Source organism: Euprymna scolopes, chromosome 2, assembly GCF_053919585.1.
Source record: "Euprymna scolopes isolate OS-2025 chromosome 2, ASM5391958v1, whole genome shotgun sequence".
In the NCBI taxonomy this organism is placed as follows: Eukaryota; Metazoa; Mollusca; class Cephalopoda; order Sepiida; family Sepiolidae; genus Euprymna; species Euprymna scolopes.
Window position 1 is genome coordinate 123,345,356 of NC_136483.1, and position 24,612 is coordinate 123,369,967.

The 24,612-nt window shown below is 37.2% G+C and overlaps 1 protein-coding gene and 1 long non-coding RNA gene across 2 annotated transcripts in view; one reads left to right on the forward strand and one right to left on the reverse strand.

Annotated features, from left to right (window-relative positions):
- The window catches only part of LOC145295889 (uncharacterized), a 443,022-nt gene that overhangs the window by 25,537 nt on the left and 392,873 nt on the right, over positions 1-24,612 (forward strand). The window lies entirely within an intron of this gene.
- LOC145295879 (uncharacterized) lies at positions 16,296-20,433 on the reverse strand. Its single transcript, XR_013869902.1, has 2 exons — positions 20,071-20,433; positions 16,296-16,685 (listed from the first exon to the last, which is right to left on the reverse strand). It is a non-coding gene; the product is annotated as an uncharacterized LOC145295879 (long non-coding RNA).

Consider the following 24,612-nt stretch of genomic DNA (forward strand, 5'->3'; position numbering starts at 1 on the left):
TGTTCGTATGATCTTTCTTGATTGGACAAGACTAATCTCTGTGAGGCCTATTTTGATTAAATGCTTTGGTCCCCCAAGACAAATGGCGGCACCACTGTCGGGAAAAACCTTTAGCGTTGTACTACGACTCCTAGGGATATTGACAGCTTGTCTGGGATCTGGTTTTGGTGAGAATGGGATTACTGATGCATTTATTTCAGTTAACAGATCACCTTCTGTAGTCATAATGGTGCCCCTCATTTGATCGAATGTGATATGGGCCATGAGTGTATTTATGGGAGCTTCTTGGTCTTCAAAACTTTTTATCACTGCCGGGCGATATTTCTTTGTCCGACACACTGCTGAGAAATGGTTAAGTTTCCCACAAGTGTTGCACATTTGATTCCATGCTGGACATGTTAAATGGCGGGCACTTGTCCTTGGAGTACCGTGTTCGTGACTACCGCAACCTATGCAGGTTTGACGGGGTTCTTTATCAACAATGTTATCGTTGTGAGTAGCAGTAGAGCTAGTGCGAATATTGCCTCTGCTAGTCTGTACAGCACTGTTTTTTTTTGTCTGCGATATATTGACATCCGGACTGTAGCTATGTCTGAGGTATTAGTCATTGCGGTTTGGTCCCGTAGTGCAGACTCAAATGCCTCAGCATGACAAATATTTTGGTTGAGAGTTCTTAGCAACCCGACTTTTGCCAGTAGATCGGTCTGAAGCGTATCATTCGATGTCCCTTTGATAAATTGGTCCTTGATGTAGATGTCGGACAGGTCGTGATCGCAGTTGGGGCATGAAAAATTACAGTCTATGGCCGTGGATCTAAGACGAACAAGGTATTGTTGGATGGGTTCATCTTCATGCTGTGATATAGATGCAAATGTCATCCGATGGACCATGGGATTTAATTTTTGAGTTACCAATGCTTCTGTCATCTCTAGCAGCTTGTCTGGGTTGGTGGTGAAGAACTTAGGGTACGTATTTATGATTGCGTTTTGGACGGATTCATCAGCGCAACTGTATAACTGGATATTGGCCTGAGAAGTTGGCATGTCCGTTATTCTGGTGAATACTTCCCAATCAATCCGAAATTTTCTGAATTGTTGAGGGGTCATTTCAAGATGAAGTTGGGGAGGCCTGGCAGCTGGTGCCTTAGCATAGGTGGTCTGAGTAGCGGGCTCCTTGGCTTGTCGAAGAATAGACAGAGCTTCTCCCATTGTTGTGATTCCCAGTTCTCTTAGCATGGCTCGATCCATTACTTGAAGGTTTTCTTTCCTCAGTTTTTCCTTCACAAAAGTTGCAGCGTAGCTCTTGGCGGAATCGGCAGCAATGCCTGCTTTGAGGAAATAGTCTTCCCAATCTTCTGTCTTGAATCCTGTTCGTAGCGCCATATTGGATTGTGTAGTGGACTTTCGGTCAGCGTTCAAGTTGTGGATAACTTGGCAAAGACTAAAGTTACCTCTCATGAAAGAGGAGAACTATTTATGGCACAATGGGAGATTCCATTGTGCACACATGGGCCAGTCTATTCTTTGGATTATGATTGGCTGAATCACCTGATTGGATATGCTTGTACATAAATACAAGCCCTCAGTCCAGCTCAATCTGGTGTCAGTCTTGTGCATAAGCTGGACCCTTGGTAAGTGTTGCTGCTGCTATTATTATTGTTGTTGTTGTTATTGACTACTACAGTTCTTTTGATTATTCTACAACCTTTGCCTTGTATTCATCACCATCTATATTTTTTCCTACAAATAAAATAAAAAAAAATAAAACTATTACTGTTTTAAATCATAATTTTTATGACTTTTCAACCTTATCCATATAAGTGACAGAAATACAATAAATAATCATACAAAAACAAAGCATGGATTAACAATAGGTTTTAGCATCAACAGGAATTTTAATTCCACAGTATTTCAGTTTATAATTAATGTAGATATTCATGAATAAGTGAACAAATTAATATTGTGAGTTAAGAAGCTGAATTATTTTTTTAAATTATAAATTTTGTCAATATTTCCAGATAATATAGATATCTGTTCATAAATAATATTATATGCAAGCAAAATCCAAACAAGATACAACATGAATAATTTGTTTTAATGTTTGATCATATGTACAGTCAAACTCTTCAAGGTAAAATGGGTAATCTTTACCGAGAGCATCGGCAGGCCACATAACTTGAGTTGATGTAAAGAGTGGAACTGAAAATGAAACAGTCAAATGAAATATATTTTTTTAATATATACATCACTTTAATTTTTTTTAATATATACATCACTTTAATTTTTTTTAATATATACATCACTTTAATTTTTTTTAATATATACATCACTTTAATTTTTTTATTTAATTTTATAAAAATAACAAATTCAAGTATTGGAGATTTATTTTAAAAAAATTATTTTATTCAAAAGAAAACTGAGTTGTCAGTACGATACGTTGTGAAATCTTTTTTCCTCATATCTTGAAAACTGCTGGGTCCTTCAGCCTCACTTTCTTTCTCACTTTGAACTGGAACTTTCTTTAGGGACGGACTTTTTTCTCCTCTCACCGTTTTCTCTGCTTGAGCAAAAGTACCATCGCCTATCCATACGAGTTCGGTCTTTTATTCCCCTCAAATTTTGGGAATTTTGCGGTTAGTCTCGCCCTCTTTCCCACAAAACCAACCACGTCTACTGCTTCCTCTCCCAACCCTTGTGTATTGACAGCAAAAAACAGAACAGACTTTCTGTCTTTTGGAGGTGATTGCATTAGAAGAATTACTACTAAATATCTGCAGCATGCAGCAATTCATGTGAAGAAACGAGCCCAAATTTGGCAAGATGCTATGCTGCTTAGCATTCATTAATTTGATTTTCATTGCTTCAGTTTCGATAATTTCACAATTTCATGTTTTTGAAAAAGTATTGTGTAATTATTAAAAACAAAAAAAACTATTTTGTTTCATTTCTAGTTCCACTTTTTACATAAACACGACTAATGTGACCCACTGACGCTTTCGCTAAAGATTTCTATAAAATGTACTTTTGAGTGTATAAAATGTTAACACAAAATGTTTTTAAAAAATAGGCTTTAAATGGAAATGGAAAAACAAAATACTATAAATATATCTGAGAGTAAATTGTAAGTAAATTTACAAGTTAAATATTTTTATGAACCTTGAATTTCGTCATGAAATAGCATGGAGCAGTCTGTTTATTCACTGGAAAAGTGTTTTTCGGGTGTCGTATGTGATCAGCTAACCAGCAGGTCAGTGCTTGTTGGAGTTGACTGAATTCTTTCTCAAAATCACTGTTCTTCTACTTTTTAGATGGACTCAGCAGTGGCAAAATATGGGGGAAGGGACAATTTCCTTCTGCCATTGGTCAGTGCTTTGTGATAATTCATCCTTTTCCCAAAATGTTGAACAAGGGCAGCACCAAGAATTGGCCATTCCTTTGTCTGAAAAAGATCTAATCCTAATAACTGTGCATTAATCAATCTACCAAACCAAGTTCAAACACCATAATCTATACTGTTTTTATTTTTATTTGTCAAGCATCAAAAATATCTAGTTATTTGGTTAATTATTTGACAGCACCACAATTTGTAATGTTCCCATATGGCAAGCTTAAATTTATTTCTTTTTGAATAAGTAAATATGAAAAGCACTGATTATATTCATTTGAATTTTATTTCAGTATTTAAAACATTTCTAATTTATTTGTAGAGTAATTAAGCTTTAAAATGCATGATATATGGCCCATGTTAAATTAGGCAGCATTCAAAGGAAGATGGTAGCAAGCTTTTTGTTAAATTCAAAAGAATTGTCTTAAAAATAGTCATTGGTAATCAAGCTTATGGGCTTCAGTTGCCAATCCTTGTTCTAAAGAGTTTGAAAATAGTCTTTCAAAAGTTTGGTGGAAATTAATACACGTTGGAGGCTAATTGATTATCATTATTTAATTATCAGCCAAATTCTGCTCTGATGGAACTCTGGTAATGTCAACTTGTAAACTATTTGTCAACTTGACACTTTATTATCGTTAGTCTCCTTCGTATCAACATTTCACTCGTGACTTTAGTCCTAACTCGTATCTTTCCAGTTAAGGTATCAGTCAACCAGTGGTAAACACACAATGAGTTATTGTGGGGGTGTACAACCTGGGCTTGCCACTGCAGCGCAAGATTAAGATCTTTCAGCGTGGCATCAAGTTCCTCCAAATTGAGATGCTGAGCATCATTTTTCGGACAAACCCACCATGGATCTTCTCCAACATTACCCAATCATTTTAAGACTACACTTGTACCTATTTACTATGCTTCCCCACGGGACAGAGTTAGACACCAGGGTCGTTTTTTAACGTGGAGAAAAAAAAAAAACGACCCTGGTGTCTAACTCCATGGTGATGATTTTAGGGATCTGTTTCAGGGGTACTATGTAGGGAGTTTAGCAGCAAGATTTCTGTTCACATTATGCTTGAACTTCTGCATGTCAGTACAGTTGGGGAAGCAGGAAACCGGAACAGAATTCCAAAGTCTAGATGTTCTGGGGAAGAAGCTAATAGAATAGAAGGCTTTCTTACACCTTGGGATTTCTACTGTGTAGGGGTGGTACTTTGCTGCTTGTCGGGTTTGTCGGGGGTATTTTCATCAAGGAGGTACAAGAGTTAGTCAGAGCATCCATCATTAAAATACTTGTAAATCAAGCAGAGGGATGCAACATTTCGTTGATAGGACAGGGCTGAAGCTTAGATAATAGTTTAGGACCTATCAGGTTGACGACTCTTTAGAACACTCTCCAGGAGCGAGAGACTAGTAGCATATGTGCAGCAGTACTCGATACGTTGGCGAATGGTGGCGTTGTAGAGGTATAGGATACTTTCAGGCGTAAGTAACTTTCAAGCATGGTAGAGAGAGCCCATTTTCTTTGCAGCAGCCTTGGCAATGATTTCAATGTATTTATTCCAACTCATGTTCCCTGTGAACGTTAAGCCAAGGAGTTTGAACGAAGTACTTTCAGGTAATGTATCTTTAGCCATAACTATTGGTGGTTGGTAAGGTTTCATGTAATTATTAAAGGAAACGAGCTCTGTCTTGGCAGCTTTGAATGTTACTATCCATTTCTGACCCCATTCCACTACAGAGTGAAGGTCTTCCTCTAGGGTTTCTGCCATTGCCTTAGATGTGTGCTCATTAGTTTTCCCCACGTGCCTGCTATAGAGCATGATGTCATCAGCAAATATACCCATGTCGGAGACAATTTTATCTGGTAAGGATTGATCCCTGAGGTACACCTGCATTTATATTATATTGTTTGGACGTACGCCCATCGAGGACAACCTCTCATTTAAGAAGGATTTAATTATGTTAAGTATTCGTCCAGTAATACCATAGATTTTATTTTCATGAGAAGACCATCATGGCATACCCTGTCAAAAAACTTAGATATATATAGGGCTACTGCCCTCCCCTCCCCTGCCTTATTCAGTGCTTGGTATATACGTTCAGAGATTACAGTTAAAATATCTGCAGTAGAATGGGCTTGCCTAAATCCATATTGATGGTCAAATAGAAGTTTAGCAGCTGTAAGGTAGTGGACTAGAGCTTGATTAATTAAAGACTCAAATATTTTGGCGAAAACCGGGAGGAGATTAATTGGGCAATAATTTAATGGGTCAGTTCGTTTGCCAGAGATTTTGTAAACTGGTACAACAGAAGCAATATTCCAGCTGTCAGGAAAGCAAGATTCGGTAAGACATTTGTTAAAGAGTTTAGAGAGAACTGGAACAACCTCAACAGAGCATTTTTTTTTTTTTAATAGCACAGCCGGCATGAGACCAGGTCCATATGCTTTTGAGGTGTCTGTTTTTTACGATATCATGTACTTGAGAAGGGGTGATTTTCAGATCATCTGGTGTGGTTTCTGTGCACAGAGGAAAATCAGGGAGGAAATGGTTTGCTGGGTCCAAGGTAGAGTTTGAGGGAAAATAACGGGCAAACATGTTAGCTTTCTCAGTTGCTGTACAAACAACCTCATGATTGTTGGATAGTGGTGGAATTATTGATTGCCCATTATTTACTATTGTAGATTTTCCAGAAATCATGAGTTCCTAATTTCTACACTTCAATGCATTTCCTGGTGGTTTCAGTATATTCACTCTTAGCTGTTGCTACTTCTTTCTTACAATTACTTCTAGCTTCTATAAACTTTGTCTGTTTGTACAGGACTTATGCTGAATAAATCTACGGTATGCATATTACCTCTGAGCAATGGCAGCTGCGCAAGTAGAAGTAAACCATTGGGTAGGGTGGGGTTTGCTATAGAATTTCTGTGTAGGAACATATGCTTCAATTGCTACTTTGAACCATTCAGTAGTCTCATTTGCACACAATTTTGCAGGAAGAGAAAAGATATTTCCCCATGCAATCGCTAATGGTATCCCAGTCAGCCTTATCTTAATATGTTTTCGTTTTGAGCAATGGCTCTTCAACTTGGGGTCGAGAGTTTAGAGTGATTCTACCATTATCACAGCATGATCAGCATTCCTAAGTGGGCAATCAGCATTTGTTACACGATCCTCAGGATCACTTGTCAGAAATAGATCCACAAGTGAGGCTTGCTGGTCCTGGCGATCTGGGAGACGAGTTGGGAATGTTACTGTCTGTATCAAGGAATGGGATATAGCAAAGTTATGGATGATGCTACTAGCTGTCTCAGTGAAGTTAGAGAAGCCAAGCAAATTTCTGTGGCGACCGTTAGTCACTAAATACATGTATTTTGGTGCTAGTGTCAAGGGAGAGTGCTACATCTATGCTGTAAGAGACATGATTGATTATAGTAAAGTCCTGGCTGCATGGAAAGCAATAAAGAAAATACAAGTAGCTAACACTATGTTGTAAATTTAGTTTAAAGCACATGAAGGCCTAGTCACCTGATTCTAGTTTAGATTCCTTAGACATGGGGAGGGTGTTACAAATATAGACTCCAAGACCGTTCCTGTTAAATTCCTTACGACAAAGTGTAAGATAACCAAACATGTTAAAGGCTAAAGATGTTAGAGGGGATGAAAAAGTGCAAGTTAGTTTCAAGATATTCAGTGAGTTTGCTAGGAGAAATGATTCTACATCCTCTAAGATAGTTCTAAGTCCTCGGATATGTGTAAATGCAAGCCTCAAGAGAGGAGGCATGAGTGTGTGCTTGGCTTGAACATTTTTTTGGATTGAGCTATCATTTCATTCTATTTAGTAGTTTCAGATCTAGATTGAGGTGCTAGGCAAAACGCATGTGCATAGGTACCATCATGCAACATGAGTAGACCATCAGCTGGCTTCTCATCCACAAGAATGTGGTCTTGGGAACGCCCACCAGAGATGAATGCAGGGTGTGTTTGCATGTGTGACATGGCACTACAAATATCCTGATATTACACAACTGATGATAGAACAGCCGCTCTAAGCGCTATCAAAGGGCTTCTGTACTGTCAGTTGGAACCAGCAACTGTCAAACCGGTACTCTCAAACTTGTCAGACAGGAGTGGCCCAGTACAATCATGTTAGCATATATGGTAGATAAGCACCCCCAAGATGCCCAGTTATAGGAGAAGGGAATAAGGCAAATGTAGGGAACGGCATTCATTGCCGTAGTTAGGAAACAAGGCTAAGCACTGGGCATCTCTAATGAGTCCTTGTGGCTGCACCTCTGCTCCTGGCTAATAGGCAAAGAAGGAATATGGAGTATAGATAGGCAGAGCCTTACTATTCCTTAAGCAGTTTAGGTTTGCAAACTGGTGATTTGATCAAGTCACCAACTCTAGGGACATTGTCGTCCAGGAATGAGGAGGCCTCCCTCACCCTGTTTGGTGCCAAGACATATGAGGTCAGTGGCACAGGTTTACAAATCGGAGTTTTCCTTATCCCAGATGAATGACCTAACCAGATCTACTGGTCCATCAGCACTGAGAGGGTTTTTCCTGCATCTGGTTGCATGGATAATGAGGATTGATAGTTAGTATCAAAGAATTAATATCTGCTTTGAAGTTATACTCCTCAGAATAGGATTAAGATTGGTTACGTTTTAAAAGGAGGTATGTATGAGTGTGGGGTGTAGATTAAAGGGGAATATCTACCATGGTTAAGAAAAGATCAAATGTGGTTTGTGGATTAGTGACTAATTGGAAAATTATAGTATAAGGGTTAGGGTGCGTTTCGAAATGTGCTTTGTGTTAGTTTTCAAGTAAAGATAATCACTAGTACTTTATCACATCTAATGAAAGAAATATATAGTTGCTAGTTAATACAGATCACTTATAATCTGGGCACAAACTGTGGCTAATAGTTATCTATTTTATAGATATTCTTTAGAGTATAAATATAGGTTAAGCTAATGCATCCCTTAGTAATAGAAATCTATAGATGTTTAGTATTTATCGATTTTGCAAAGGTTAGCCTACTAAAGTTTAAGACCGGAAGCTAAACCCTCCTCCCAAGGTACATGCAAAGTATGTGATTTTATATCAGGTTGGGGAGAAGAGCAATTAGTTTTTTGTTCAAGTTGAAACAGGAGAGATGATATAACTTACAAAAATTCAGCATTTATATACAATAAAGATATACAGGTATTTGGGGAGGATTTAAGAGTATAAGGATTTTTAATGTCAGTGGTTTGCACAATTTAGCAGTTTTTGTATGGTCTTGCTTTTATTTATGGAGATATCTCATATTTTGTACTCTACTGTAATGCTTCCACTTCATCGAGATATTTCGGTCTGTCAGATCACTGCAAATCCTGTCTAGACAGCTGTTTTCGTTTTCATGTCACACAAGATCAATGAAAGTCCTGTCTTTGAGTGGGATCACTGTAGATTACATTAGATAACAAGCAGATTGTAATCTGAAAGTTATCCAGTGGAATTGCCAAATGGAATTTGGCAATTGGATTAGTTTGGGATCAATCCGAAATTACAATCTTATCTCCCCACCCCCAAAAATAACGGGCATAAATCAATAAGAAGCAACCCATGGCACTATAGCCCTTTATAGCTTTTTCCTTTTTTTTTTGTTTACAAAGGAGTCACCACTTATCAAGGCCCAAAGGTCACTCGAGGATAATGGTTAATGAGTGTACAGAAGTGACACAATATCCTAGTAATCGTTAGTAGTGGAAATTTGGTAAATTAGATTACTTAAGGGGGTGGCTCATCAAGAATTTGTTTATGTTGGACTGAATATGATCAAATTGTAGTCAGCTGGAAAGCACGGAACTGGAAGAGAGTTCCACAGGCATGCAGTTCTAAGAAAGCAGCTTTGTTCATGGAATCTGTTTAGGATTAGGCACAGAAAAAGAGTGGGAGAAATTATTGATAGTGGTTTCAGCGAGACGAGTGTTTTTGATGAAAGTTTAGCGAGGGGGGGGCATAGATTGGAGCTCAGACAGGCACCTGCCATGAAAATAATGATAGAGGAAAGACAGGCTCGTAACGTCTCTTCTGTGGGAAGAGATTGCAGAGAAGAGAAAAGGGTACCCCCACCAGGTTATGAAGTCTATTTTGAAATATGATAAAAGGTTTCCAGCAGTTCCTGCCCAGATGTGCCAACAGTACTCCATCTCTGGATGTACCTGACTCTTACTCAGGTAGAGAATTGCATCAGCAGTGAGATATGTACTAGAGCGCTAGAAGGATCCCACCATTTATCCAGCCCAGAAGCTTGTCAAAACATGGAGCCTCCCCAAAATTAGAGCCATTCATTTCAATTGATGCCAGATAGGAGATCAGAGCGTTGTGGTAGGGATATCTCCAGAGAAGACCCTAATTTACCTCATATGTGCTTCTGGGTTGCACTTGCTTACACCACTGCATTTATATTTGCCCTCTATCGCCCCCACAACAGTGGAGTTACTATCTTTAAGAGTATATCTGAGAAAATTGACCACATTCTGTCTGCTCATCATTCAGCTAACATTCACATTTGCAGTGACTTCAATGTCCATAATGTGGAATGGCTGACCCACTCAAACAAGACAGATGATGAGGGGAAGTTCTGTTATGATTTTGCCATTGCCTATGACCTCACTCGGATTGTTCACGAACCCATCCATGTGCCAGATACTACCAGTCAGTATGCAAGCCTTCTAGACCTTTTTCTCACAACTTCCCCTGAGCTATGTTCATGTTCTATTCTGTCTCCTCTGGGATCCTCTGGCCACTCAGTTGTATCAGTTAAGATAAGAATAAAGTCTTCAGACGTACCTCTCTACCGTACTGTATATCGATACTCTATGGCTAACTGGGATAGCTTCCATACATTTATATCTAATCTACCTCTGCATTCCATATTTAAAAAGATGTGTCCTCTATAGTATCAGACCTGACCAAATGGTTAATTGTAGGCATAGACCGATTCATACCATCCAAAAAATTCCAACAAAAACCCAACAGCCAGCTATGGTTCTCCCCAGAATGTGCTGCTGCCATCGCGCACAGAAATCACTTTTTCCATAGCTACCAACATAATAGATGTACTAAGACTAAAGCTGCTTTCAGGACTGCCAGCAACCACTGTAAAAGAGTAATAAAAATGCAAGAGAGCTATATGCTCATTCCATTTAATCCAAAGTAGCTGAGCAGCGGCTTGGTCCGCACCAGTTTTGGCAAATAGCTAACAGGATCCTGAGCAGAAGCATGCGTTCTATCCAAACCATCATCAATGGACCTAGGATCATCTCGTCAGCATCAGACAAGGTTAAGAACTTTGCCATTAATTTTACCCTATGCGACAAAGGTCATCGTATTTCCTCCTATAACAGACAACACGCTATGCAACATACAAATATGTGTATGATGTCGCCAAGCTAATCAAGAACCTTGATTTCAGTAAAGCAACTGGCCCTGATGGCATTCCAATTATAGTGTTGAAAAAGCTTTAACAAGAATTGCCCCCATACTTACAAAACTGTTTTAAGCATTGCCTTAAGGAGAAGTGCTTCCCAACACCCTGGCAAACCTCATCAGTATGCCCTGTATTTAAGAATTCAGGCGATAAGTCATCTCCCTCTCAGTACAGACCAATAAGTCTCCTGTGTGTCATAAGTAAACTGCTGGAATCCATATTAAATAAAGAAGTAGTCAACCACTTCAGCAAAAATAACCTTAGTGACAGATGTGCTAATGGTTATATCTGATAGGATTAGTGAATTTTTTGACAAAGGCTTCCTTTCCAGGGCAATTGCTCTTGACATATCAAAAGCCTTTGATAAGGTATGGCATAAAGACTTACTTCACAAGATTTCCAGCTATGGTATAACTGGAAATGTTTTCTAAATTATTAAATCATTTCTCTCTGATAGGCTCATAAGAGTAGTGGTTAATGGGCAGAAATCAGAGACCCAGAGTATTAATGCTGGAGTCCCTCAAGGGTCCATCCTGGGCCCAACTCTCTTCCTGATCTACATCAATGATCTCCCAAAACACATACTTAAATCATTTGTTGACATCTATGCTGATGACACGACCATCTATGGCCATACACCAAAGGCTGTAAATGCCAAAGTTCTCTCTGATTCTCGCTCCTCTGATCTTGAGTGCGTGGTACAGTAGGGGGAAGAGGTGACTGATTACTTTTAATGCATCTAAAACCAAGCTCCTACCTTTACATCATCAACGCTCTCCATCTGCCATCAATTGAAATGGATGACTCTCGTCTTGAGGAATCTCCATGTTTTAATAAGCTTCTGGGTTTGACCTTTACTCCTGATCTGAAATGGAACACGTACATAAAGTCTGTTGCCAAGGTTGCTGGAAAAATAGTGGGATCCTTCTACCACTCCAGAAGATATCTTACTGCTGATGCAATTCTCTATCTATATAAAAGCCAAGTACGTCCAAGGATGGAGTACTGCTTCCACATCTGGGCAGAAGCTGCTAAAAACATCACTGCATTAGTTACTTATATTTTCTTTGTTGTTTTTTCATCAAGTCAGGATTGTACCTTAATCGATCATGTCTTTGATAGTATAGATGCAGTTGACATCACATTTAAATCCCAACCTCAAGGTGAGCAATCATTGGTCAAAACCAAAAGGTACTACAACAGGGCTTACTGAGAAACCATTAGAGAACATATCTGAGATGCCCCATGGACCGATATCTTCTCTCTTCCTGCTGAACAGAGTGCCAATGAGACAACTGGGCAGAAACTGCTAAAAACAGCCTATCCTGCTTTGACAGAGTACAAAATAGACTTCGTGGCTTAGTGGGGGATGCGCTTTTCTCTTCTCTGCAACCTCTCTCCTACAGAAGAGTCGTTGTGAGCCTGTCTTTGTTTTATCGTTACTTGCATGGCAAGTGCTCATCTGAGCTCCAATCTCTGGTCTCCGCTCGCCAATCTTTCACACTAAACACCTGTCTAGCTGAAACAACTGTCAATAATTTTCCCCACTCTTTATTTGTGCCTAAATCAAAACGTAGATTCCATGAACAAAGCTTCTTTCTTAGAACTGCACGCCTGTGGAACTTTCTTCCGTTTACCTGTTTCCCACCTGACTACAACTTGGATGTCTTCAAGTCCAACATAAACAAATTCCTGATGAACCACCACCTTATCAAATCTCAAATACTAACGATTACTACGATAATATCCCATTGATTATTGTACATGCAATAACCCTTATCCCCGAGGAGCTTCCGGGCCTTGATAAGTGGTGACCACCATGTCAAAAAAACTCTTGAGGTTCGCTTTCACAAATATCTGTGTGCTTAGAGGTAATATAGATGATGTAGAGTCTTATCTTTTAGTAAACTCCCTGGATATCTTAGCATTAAGTGAAATAAACTCTCTTCAATCCCCTCCAACTACTTTAACATTACAGGATACCTCCCTCTTTACCGTAAGGACTTGGATTGATGTATACGCACACTTAGTCTATATTCGTAGCACTCTCCCTTAAACTAGAGAGAAAAATCTTGAATCTGATGACCAGGCTTTATGTGCTTTCGACTAACATTTCATCACTGCATTAGGTACTTATATTTTCTCTGTTGTTTTTTCATCAAGTCAGGATTGTACCTTAATCGATCATGTCTGATAGTATAGATGCAGCACTCTCCTTGGATAGTAACGCCCAAATACATGCGTTTGGTTACTTTAATGTCCACTATAAAAATTGGCTTGGTTTCTCAGGTTACACAGATGCAGCTGGACGCTCCACTTTATTGCCTATTCCCTCACATAGACAGTAATGTTTCCAACCGGCCTACCAGATCGTGAACCTCAGCAGGTTTCACTTCTAGACCTATTCCTCACCACAGTACCTGAGGATTGTGTGACTAATGCTCACAGTCCAGTTGGAAACGCAGACCACCTTGTGGTATCAGTTGACATCACATTTAAACCTCACCGAATTAATTACTATATTGCCAATTTCTACTGTACACTCTTTAACCCTTATCCTCGAGTTGCCTCTTGGCCTTGATAATGTGGTGATGCCTGTGTAAAAAAAAAAACCCTCAAGGTGAGGAATCATTGCTCAAAACCAAAAGGTACTACAACAGGGCTTACTGAGAAACCATTAGAGAACATATCTGAGATGCCCCATGGACCGATATCTTCTCTCTTCCTGCTGAACAGAGTGCCAATGAGACAACTGAATGGTGCAAAGCGGGAATTGAAGCACATGTTCCCTCACGGAAATATTATGCAAGCCCCCCCCCATGGTTCACTACAGATTGTACAGCTGCTATGGCACAAAGACAGCATGCATTCTGCCAGTTTGTACGTCATAAGTCAAATACAAATAGGCAAAATTCGTAGATGCTAGAAATCATTGTAAGTGAGAAATAGTGACAACCAAAAGAAAGCATGCTGAAATAATTAGGGAATGCATAGATTCGCCAAAGAGACTTGTCATTTCGGAAAAATCTATACTAGTGTAGTGAATAAAGAACAATCAGTAATTCCTCCACTGAGCAACAACCAGAAGGTTGCATGCACGGTAATGGAAAAGGCGGAACTGCTGTCCTGGCGATTGCCTCTAACTCCACCTTAGAGCCAACAAACAACTCTCTCCCAAATTTCCCTATGAGGACTAAAGCCACATTAGATGATGTAAAAATCACCCCTTCTCATGTCTGTGATACATGATACATCCAAGTCCTTTGACAAAGTCTGGCACAAAGGACTGCTAATGAAAATTAAATTGTACATTATAACTGGACGTATACTAAATATAATTAAATCTATCTTAGACAATAGAAGCATACAGGTTGTCATTGACGGACATACATCCAAGCAGCATAACATTAATGCAGGAGTGTCTCAGAGGTCGATCCTTGGACCATTATTATCCCTGAAATTCAAAAACGACCTCTCTGATAATATTGTGTCCGAGATGGGTATATTTGCTGATGATACAATGCTCTATAACATGCATTAGGGAAGAAAAGATGTACATAAATCTAAGACAATGGAAAAATCATTAGAAAATGACCTCCAGATCGTAGTTGAATGGGGACGCAGATGGATGGTAATATTTAATGCTAGGAAAACTAAGCTGCTCTCCTTTAACAATTACAAGACACCTCTCAAACCGCTTATATCAATGAAAAAACCACCCTACTTGAGAATTCTACTTTTAAACTTTTTTTTGGGACTATTTTACCATATTTTACTTTGTGGGCAATCTGAACTGGAACAAATACATAGAGGACATTGCAAAGATGGTGGGTTCCCTCTAGCAAGCTAAAAGACTACTCACACCTGAGGGTATCCCATACCTCTACAAGGTCACCATTCGCTCATGCATGGAGTATTGTTGCCACATCTTGGCTGATGCATCTACCACTAGCCTCTCGATCTTGAATAGGTTTCAAAAAAGAGTTGTCCATCTAATCTGTCCAACTTTATCAACTAAGCTCCAGATCTTGTCCCAGCGTAACAATGTTGCATCTTTGTGCCTGTTTTAATAGAATGTTTTCTGATGAACTCGTTGCACTTGTACCCCCTACATACCCCGACAAACCCGTTCAGCAATAAGATCTACTTTCACTGTTGAGGTCCCTAGATGCCAAAAAGCTTTCTATTCTAATAGTTTCTTCCCTTGAACAGCTGGACTTTGGAATTCTCTTCCTGCTTTCCTGGTCGTACTGATATGCAGAAGTTTAAATGTAACAAATCTACATCTTGCTAATCTTTCCTAGACATGGTCTCAAAAAGTAGCCTTTTTCGTCCAAGTGGTGATATGCCTTGTTAGGAGTTAACATTAAATAAATAAGTAAAGCTGGTAGAGTGTGTATGTGAGTATATTTGTATTTATGTTAAACATAAAAAATGATGTACATGAAAAGTTATTATAAAATGCTGAATAGGTGTGGGAGGCTAGTATATGGATCTGCAGAATAGATTTCCACATAGTGGTCAAGGAGTTGGAGTCAGAGTCTAAGATATCAAAGGGGTCGGAGTCGGCATTTTAGGAATTCAAGGAGTCTGACTTTTACCATCCGACTCCGCAACCCTGCCATTAACATAGAAATCCGGAATTCTGGATGCGATGAAGTCATTGAAGGTCGATTCATCTCTGCTTTTGAAACATTTTTTGTGCAGGAAATTGTCAGAATATTTGAAAAGGTGATAATCGGAGGGTGATAGGTCTAGTGAATATGGCGGATGAGGCAGTCTCGTAACCCAATTCATTCAGCTTCTGCAGGATCAGTTGAGAAACAGGCGGGTGAGCATTAGGGTAGGTCGATTTTTCACTTTTTTCAGAATATAAAAAAATGGCACTTACCAAAAGTTGCGTCTGGACATATTAAGTACTCATGCAAAAAATTAGATGAAATGCTCGATCGGTTTTTTGCGTATTTTAAATCAAAGTTTTAGACGAAAATATACTGAAAATTCCTTGTTTTCGCAAGGTTCGTCTTGAATATTTGTGTAAATACCAAAATGTTTCAGTATTTCAAATCAGAGGATGTTTTTTTATTTTATGAAAATGATATTAATTAAAAAAAAAAACATTAATAATCTTCAAATTGAAAAGATGCCCCCCCCCCCCCCCCCCCCGCATTTTACTTTTATCTTTTTTAATTTCACCAATTATCCAAACTGTGTGGCAACTCTAAGTAAGTTAAGTAATAAGTAGATGTTCTGCACTCTGTCAAGAGATGAAAGGGTATGCTTTGGAGCTCCATCCCAGGTGTGGCAGCAGTACTCCCTCTTAGAACGTATTTGTTTTTTGTATAGGTAGAGGATTGCAGTGGCAGATACTTCCTGGAGTCGCTATGGATCTTATATCGGTCTTTCATTTCAAGAAACAAACAAACAAGGAAAAGATCAAACTTTATTTGGGTGAGCTTAATATATAGTCAAACTGCTCCATATAAGAGCCCTTAGACAAAAATGCTGGTCTCAATTTCTGACTCAACACTTTGGCTGTGATGTGTTGATGTCTTGCTTCAAAACCATACACGGTCTGTGATGCCTCCGTTGTTAACTTGACTGCCCGTTCCACGCCCTGAGAATGTGAGGGCAAATCTGACAAGTCCAGCTTGTTCCCAGTAAATAAAGATTCTTGAAGTTCAGAATCAGAAAAATCTTCCGTCATTGGTGATTCAAAAATACCACATAAGTTCAAGTTTATTAATTGTGTCCAATGGGTCGCATTAAAATTAATATGTGGTATTCTTTTTAAGCGTTTCCTGGTTGACTCCCCACTCCTGAAAGAATATAAAAATTAACTGAATATTAAAAAAATCTGATGTGTACTGCTTTAATAATTATGGTGAAATTAGATAAAATCTTTAAAAATGTTTGTATAAATTGGAATAAATAATTGAGTTGTTGATATATAAATAAATATTTACTTACCTAATGGCCAAAATTCGTTTTATAGCTTCTTCTCTTACTTCAACTTCCTCAGATTTGACCATCAAATATAGAAGGTTTTCAGGCAGTAAACAAAATGCATTACCTTGTATATTTTTTAATGTGATCTGTTGGATTTCCTGCGGCTGCTCCTTAATCCTCTGGATCATATTAAAAATGTGCATTTGCTGATTGTGGAGTTTATTATTTTTTTAAATTTCAAACCAACAAATGGCATAAACATTTACAATGAAATTTATTAGCTTCTGGAGTTTTGTTGTGAGCCTTTATGGGTATGCACCACGAGTCCATAAACACATGAGCCTTATGGCCAAAGTTAGCCATCTTGCCTGGTTTAAAGGACCAATTTTCCATGAAGCATATCTAGAGTCAACCTTACCTCTAGAAATACCTACTGTATATTCATACAATAGTCTCTGGTCACAACTCAGGTCATTCATTTCATCAATTTTCAAAATTAAATCCAGAGGATTTCTAATTTTGGAAAATGATGTTTGGGGTAAATCATGGCAATCATTTGAGCATAATTTTCCTCGGGGTCCGCTAAATGTTGTAGGGCCTTTTGTACAACCATCCATGTTTTTAAAAAGAGCCCTGAAAGGTAATTCATTATGGTGCAAAGAGCAACCAATTGTATGAAGATTTTTTTTTAGCTTTTTTTCTAAAATTGCCACCATTCCACCTTCACAACCTGTGTTTGCATTCGTGTTATCCACAAGGATAGCCTTGATGGTGTTTTCACTGTTGAATTCATGCAAAACATCCATCACTTTCTCTGCATGAACATCACCTGTTGCAGCATTGTTTGGAAGAACTTTGTGTGTCAAATATTGACTTTCATGTCCTGTCTCTTTTGTAAACGTTAAATGACGTTCTGGTGCCTTGGCTTTTTTCATAATTTTCTGTCCATTCTCCTTTACAGTTTCCTTATACAGTAATGTCTCCTTATCCATCATTCTCCCATCAACTCCAATGATAAATAATAAACTAGACAAGATACTATTAAAAAAAAACACCGAATATATGTCACCCTATGTCACGGTAATATATATTGAGCGAATTTCTAACAGTATTTTGTCTAGTTTATTATTTATAACACCTTTTCTCGAACTTACCGTGTTTAAGAGAGAGTTGGCCGCCATTTTGAATTGTCCAATACATCGGTAAACACTGCATGTTTTTCGAGCTGAATAAATATGTTACATTGAATAAACACAAAAAAAAATGTATCCAATTTGGTAGAAAAGTAACTTATCTTGCCTTTGATAACATTTATTTTTTATATATTTGTTTTTTGACAACTTTTTCGAATCTATGTGTACAGTAATACAAACCCCAATTTTCTTTCCAACTCTCCCCAAAACTTTAAAATTACCACTTTATAGACAGCCCCCCCCCCCAGCAAAAATTGTCCGTTTGGAGGTGCGAGGGGGAATCGTTGTGGGGGCCGCATGTAAACAGAGAATTTTTGCTTGGGAGGGAATCTATAAATGCAGTCATTTTAAAGGATTTTTCGAGGGTGAAAACATTCTGCACATTTATCAAAATACTTGCCTGTGACAGAAAAAAATTGTTTTCATGATATGAAGACGTAACTAGATGACCAGAAAGTGGGTACCCATTCTACGTTACATTTATATAGGAAAGTGATATCCCAGTTTTTAAAAAGTAATTTCTTCATATCATGAAAACTACTTATCTGCCCAAAATTTAAATGTGATATTCGTTTTCAGCACCCCCGAAAACCTATAAAAGTTGTCATTTTAAAGTTTTTGGGGGAGTTTTTTTTTTTTTTTTTTTTTTTTTTTTTTTTTTTTTTTTTTTTTTTTTACAAAGGCATCACCACATTATCAAGGCCCAGAGGCCACTCAAGGATAAGGGTTAAAGAGTGTACAGTAGAAGTTGGTCAATATAGTAATCATTAGTAATGAAAATTTGGTAAATTTAATAACTTATATGGAACGGCTCATCAAGAACTTATTTACTTTAGACTTGAACAAAACCATATTGTAGTCAGCCGGAAAGCAGGAAAACGGAAGACAATTCCACAGGCGTGCAGTTCTAAGAAAGAAGCTTTGTTCATGGAATCTACGTTTAGGTTTAGGCACAGATAAAGAGTGGGGGAAATTATTGATAGTGTTTACAGCTAGACGAGTGTTTCTTGTGAAAGTTTGGCGAGGGGGGACCATAGATTGAAGCTCAGTTGAACACCTTCCATGAAAATAACGATACATCAGAGACAAACTCGCAACATCTCTTCTGTGAGATAGAGGTTGCAAGGAGGAGAAAAGGACATCTCCTACGAGGCTACGAAGTCTATTTTGAACTCTATCAAGGCAGGACAAGTTCTTTCTAGCAGCTCCTGCCCAGATGTGGCAACAGTATTCCATCCTTGGACGTACCTGGCTCTTATATAGATAGAGAATAGCATCAGCAGTGAGATATCTACTGGATCGATAGAAAGATCCCACCATTTTTCCAGCGGCCTTGGCAACAGATTTGATGTACGTGTTCCATTTAAGATCAGGAGTAATGGTCAAGCCCAGAAGCTTGTCAAAACTTGAGGCCTCCTGAAGACGAGAGCCATTCATTTCAATTGATGACAAATGTGGATTAGAATGTTGATGATGTAAAGAGAGAAGCTTGGTTTTAGATGCATTAAAAGTAACCAGCCACTCCTTTCCCCATTGTACTACGTGCTCAAGATCAGAGGAGAGAGAATTGGAGAGAACTTGCTCGTTTACTGTCTTAGATGTGCTACCATAAATGGTAGTGTCGTCAGCATAAATGTCTACAAATGATGTAAGGATATGATTTGGAAGATCATTAATGTAGATCAGGAAAAGAGTTGGGCCCAGGATGGATCCCTGAGGGACACCGGCATTAATATTGTGAGCTTCTGATTTTTGCCCCTCAACTACTACTCTTATGAATCTATCAGAAAGAAATGATTTAATAATTGAGAAGACTTTTCCAGCTATACCATAGCTAGCGATCTTATGAAGTTGGAAAGAAAGTTGATAGTGACCCTTTTCTTTTTTAAAAAATTAAATTATCAGGTGTAAGTACAGAATAGTTGCAAAACTATTTCCATGTTTAAATGGCTTTCTAAATAATAATGTTATTATTTCAGCACGGTAACATAAGTGCATAAGTACACAAAAACACTTAATAAATTTGAGAACATTTGACATAAATACACTCATGTTGACTTACCTTAAAGAGAAATATGAAGTTCAGCTAGCTCGTTGTTTTTTTGTTTTTTTTTCAGGAATAAACACTATCTTTTTGAAATAGAAACAAATCAGAATAATTATATATGTTGTTGTTTTTTATATTTAAGCCTATTTTAGAGAAAAATTTGAGCGATATTTAAACAGAAAATAGGTAAGAGATAATTCAAGAGTTTATTTAAAAAACGTAAACACGAAAACACGGGCGTCGTAATTTCAACCGGTGAATCTTTATAAATTACCCAATAAATAAAACTTACATATATATAGATATTTCTATAAAAAATACAATATTAGAACATTTTTAGTGTTTTTGTTTTTTATATTTTCGTTTAATCTCTAAAAACACGAAATAATAAATTTTTAAATATTTATAATAATAATGTATTGTATTGCTTGCTTCGTTAACACTCGGGTTTTATTTAAGCGGTACATACGGGCATTGCCACCGACACCATGATAAAAATTGGAATTTATTTGGTCTTTAAGTTGGAATTCGCTACAAAATACAAAATTTTACAGAAAAATATTTCTTGTGGTAACTTTTAACATTATTTTGCAACTTTCTACCAATACCATTATGTACGGTTCCAAAATCGACCTACTCTAGTGAGCATTGTCATGGAGAATTGGTCCCTTCATATTGACCAATCTCGGGTACATACGTTGGAGCTTCTAGTGCATTTCGTAATTTTATTGGCAGTATTACTCTGCCATAATCATTTCGCCTGGATTCAAGAAGCTGTGATGGATGAGACTGGCCACAAATTAAGCCAAACAGTCATCATAAACTTTTTTGGTGCAATTTTGGCTTCAGGAAGTGTTGTGGAGCTTTTCCGACATCCAACAACTGTGCTAAACATTACCAGTTGCCATAGAGGATCCACTTCTCATCACATATCATAATCCGCTTGATAAATTGGTGTTTTTTGTTGCGGAGAAGAAGCATAGAACACACCTCAAAACAACAATTTTTTTATTATCGTTCAATTCATGTAGCACCCATTTATCCAACTTTTTTTACTTCTCTATTTGCTTTAAATGGCGAATGACTGTTGGGTGGTTGACCTCAAGTTCAACAGCAACTTATGTGATTTTGCAAGGATCGGCTTCAATTAAGGCTTTCAAATGTTTATTATCAACTGTAGTGGTTCCTGGGGCAAATGCATCATTGATATCATGAGTTGTCTCAGCAGATTTTCGGTTTCTTTTTTATTTAAGACTCCACACATCTCCAAACACCCGGGCAATGCCGGGTACCCCCGCTAGTCTACGTATATAAAAGCGAAAATGTGTGTATGTCTGTGTGTCTGCTAAAACCTTTCGACAGACAGAACAAAAATGAACAAACTCGGTATCATATTGAAGCTCCATACTTCGCCCGGAAAATATTAAAAAATTGGCCAAAAACGTTCATTTTTTTCACCCCGAAATCGACAATTTTCTACAGGGGGGGGTCAACAAAAACCGTCCTCCGATGACGACGACCGGTTCTACGCATGCGTCAGATGACGTCATGACCTGATTTAGTTTAAATAGTTGAAGAAGTGACTAAATTTCATGTACGTTGTGTGAGCTCAGTTGGTTAGCGCGTTGGGTCATTATCTAAACGTTTTGGCTTTGAATCGTGGTGTTAAATGTGTCTTTTTTTTTTTTTTAAATTCAAATATTGAACCAGTGTTATTTAACCATTTTTCACGTAACGTTCGTTTTTCTGTTTTTTGTTTTTTTTTGACTTCTCTTATTAAGTTTTCATTAACACCCAAAAACACTCGGGTACCCAACGATTTTTTTAATTTTAATATTGAAACAGGCTTATTTAAGTCATTTTTCACATGTTTTTTTTTTTTTTTTTTTTTGGTTTTAACGTTCGTTTTTCTGTTTTCTTTTTTGTTTTTTCGATTTTTACATTTAACATCGTTTGTTTGCCTTACATTAGTTTTTTTTTTTTTTTTTTTTCGATGTTTGGTTACCCAATGTACCCCCCGCTTTCTGTTTTCTTTTTTTACTTCGCTTATTCTTAGGTTTTCATTAACACCCCCACCCCCTCCAAACACTCGGGCAACGCCGGGTACCCCCACCGCTAAGCAGGGTTTTTTAATGTTCGTTTTTCTTAGGTTTTCATTAACACCCCCACCCCCGCCCAACCACACACACCGAAAAACACCCGGGCAACGCCAGGTACCCCTCGCTAGTCATATATAAAAGTAACATGTGAGAAAACGATATTGTTTTTGCACCAACCTAATATATTTAATTTTCGAACATTACAGTTAAACACTGGGATATGCTGGCACTAAAATATAGTTTTTCAGGTTACGATGTGGAATACAATGTTTTTCTGGACCCTAGTTACGGTATTTGCCCTGCCTACAGTGTTACTTATTTGATTCTATACATATGTATTATATACTGTACTGTATTTTGTTACTAATTTTAATGTTGTATTCTGGGGTTCTACTGTAATTGTAATAATGACTTTATAGCTGCCAATTAAAAAAAAAAATACAAAACCAGGCGATTACGTGTGAATACCTTTTTTTTAAAAAAAAAAAAATCTTGGTGGAAAAAAAAAGAAAAAATGACAACAAAAATAATTTAGAGTAAAGGGGGATCATTTTCGTATATAAATTTAATGTATAATGAATCTCCATTTTCCGGCCATTCTTGCCTTTTAGAGCAATTTTCTTGATATTTTTTTAATTTGAAAAGTTAGTATATATGTATGTAAAAAATTATGCTACCACTAAATCTATCACAATTCAATTTTGAGTTCTGTAACTTTTTTTCTTTTTTTTTTCTTTTTTTTTTTTAATGCATACATGGAATTTTTATGGTATTGCAACATATTACTTGGAAACCATTAATTTCTAGAAATTTTCAGTGCCATATTTGAATTCCTTGCACAAAAGTACATTTATACAGCAAATTTCATTGCTTAATCTTGTGTTTTAACAAAGATATAGCAAAAAATAGAAAAAGTAGTACAAAAATGTTACAAAATGCATAGAATCTTAAAAAGGGGGAAAAAATCCAAACATGTGAGGCACAAAAATAGTCATAACTTCATTATTTTTGGTCGGATTTAAAAAAATCAAAAAAGATTCTTAGATCTTCAAGGTCTTTCTATGTATGCTATTGAGATATTTTATGTTATTCAATTTTTTTCATGTGTATTGCTATCTTATTGGTTGCAGTGTGCCAAATTGCCAAGGAAATTACAAAACTCCCAAAAATGACTATTTTCTTTTCATAAAGACAAGGAATTATTTTCTGTTTAGACTTGTGCAATTAACAGAAAATTTCTTACTAAGGAAATACAGTTAAGATATATTTATATATTTTTTAAGTGTATTTAATATTAGTTTTCAAATTCGTTTTTAATTGAGTTTTTGTTTTTAGAATTTTTTTTTTTTATAATACAGCAAACCTGTTGTTAACTGTATATTTTCTTGTAAGGATGCGAAAAAAAAGTGAATTTTTGGTCAAAAAGTTAAATTTCAATATATCAGGTTTACAAGAAAGTTCTTGCGGTTTTTAACTTGTAAATTCAGATAAAAATATCTTGGCTCGAACAAAAATTTATTGATCGAAATAAGCACCATCAGAATCAAAACACTTTTGTCAATGCAAAACAAGTGTATTTATGCCAGTATTCATGCCAGTAATGTTACCTTCTGGTGACGATGAAGTCACTAAAGGCATTTTTGATATCGCTTAGGTTTTTGTTGCATTTCTCATGCAGAAAGTTGTCAAGATGCTTGAAAAAGTGGTAGTCAGTAGGTGAGAGGTCTGGAGAGTATGGCGGATGAGGCAGTTTCGTAACCCAATTTGTTACTTTTTCGTCGTAATGGTTTTGCTTGCATTCACAAAACTAATGGATGAGACCAGTCACAGATCACCAAACAGTCAGCATGACCTTTTCTAAGTGCAACTCTGACTTCAGGAAGTGTTACGGAATTTTGTCAGCGTTTAACCACTGAGCTGAGCATTACTGGTTGCCCTAAAGAACCTACTTTTCATCACAAGTTGCAACCTAGTCGAGAAACAGGTTCTTGTATAAAAGAATGGAAGATTTATAACAGTGTTTCTTTTGTTGAATGCAGTTTGTGAAGCACCCATTTATCAAGTTTTTTTGTCTTTCTGATCTCAAGTGATTGGAAATCATCATATACGCTCTTTAAAATGAAATATAAAGTAAAGAAAATTAAAACTTATTTAAAAATACATCATTTGGAATCATAATTAAAAATTCTGCAAGCACTTTCTAGTCAACTAGCATTGCTCAGTCATAAAATGCACTTGAATATATTTAATTTATGCAGATTTCATATTTATTGTTATTATAGAGTTCATTCTTTATTGATTATTATATTGTATCCAATATATAGAAGTGGCCCACTAGCATGGCCTGGTCATAAAATATGCTTAAATACAGGGTGGAACAATAAATTTGTCACCCCAAAGAAAACAATACTACAAATTTATTTTAAAACTTTTATGGAGAAAATCAATTCAGGTAACT